We start from the raw sequence: 1,183 nt of genomic DNA on the forward strand, positions 1-1,183 counted from the left end.
TCCGCTCAGGACAGCCGTCTCCAAACCTCAACATCAGTGTGTTTGAGACCGTTGTCCTGTCCCCTTTTCTATTTCTTCTTACACTATTTCTTTCGAATTTTATTCCCAGTCTCGGGATTTTGCATCATGATCAACATACACCAGCTCGCCTGCAAGGGATTTTGCATTTCAAATCAAATCAAATCAAATTTATTCGTTGTCACATTTTACATGACAACAGGGACTGGGGCAAAAAGCTGCTAAAGAGCAGCTTGACAAGGGTCCCAGCCCCCGTACAGTTTGCGACAGCTTCAAACAATTTAACGACTAAAATTTAGTTTACAACTACACAGTGTTACAGAGACTAGTACACACCAGAGCTGGGCAGTATCGAAGATACATGTATCTTCGATACTATCTTTCGATACAGTTGAGTATCTTGTATCTGGTATCGCTTGCCAGAAAAACATGTATCGAAGTATCGGTATCGAAGATACTTTTGAAAGTATCGTGTATTGTAAAAATACCCGATACTTGCAAAAGTGCGCTTCTAAATCGGAGCTGCGTTTTCTTTCACTCTTGTTCAGGGGAAGCTAGAGCATAGAAGGCCTCCGAAAAGACAACATCAAGTAAACAAATCTTGTGTCCGCGGCTAAAACAACAAACAAAGAAACACGATCGAAAGAAAGTCGAGCGGTTTCGCAATCTCTGCACGGGCATTGTCCCTTTTTTTGTCTGTCTATAGCAAACCCCGGGTTGCACGGCCGCCCAGAGCACTACAGGAGCCAGACAGGAGGGGCCGTTTGCAAAACGCTAGGCGGCCAGGCTGAGCTCTGTCCCTGGTTTTCTTTTCCGCGGAACTTCACTTGATATTTCCGACTGTATGGTGCGCACTTCGCAGTCCCAGTCTTAGAGTTGAAAGTTATTTGTTCCGCCGCGTCGATGGGCTAGCAATGGCAGACAACGACAATACTCCTCGCTGTGCCATCTTGGACGGGAAGTATTTTACCGTGATTTCATCTAGGGACGACAGAGTAAAGGCTGCCTGTTCGTTTTGTAAAGCGACCATCTGTGGCGCCTACTCGTCAACCTCGAATTTCAAGCTTCACCTAAAGGTAGGTGCAGAATCAACGTAAATTAAATTTTTTGTTTGCTCGTAACATGCCAAGAAATGCATTGAGTCGAACAGAGTGTATCTATATGT

This window comes from Ixodes scapularis, unplaced genomic scaffold (genome assembly GCF_016920785.2).
Source record: "Ixodes scapularis isolate PalLabHiFi unplaced genomic scaffold, ASM1692078v2 PGA_scaffold9__187_contigs__length_104089568, whole genome shotgun sequence".
In the NCBI taxonomy this organism is placed as follows: domain Eukaryota; kingdom Metazoa; phylum Arthropoda; class Arachnida; order Ixodida; family Ixodidae; genus Ixodes; species Ixodes scapularis.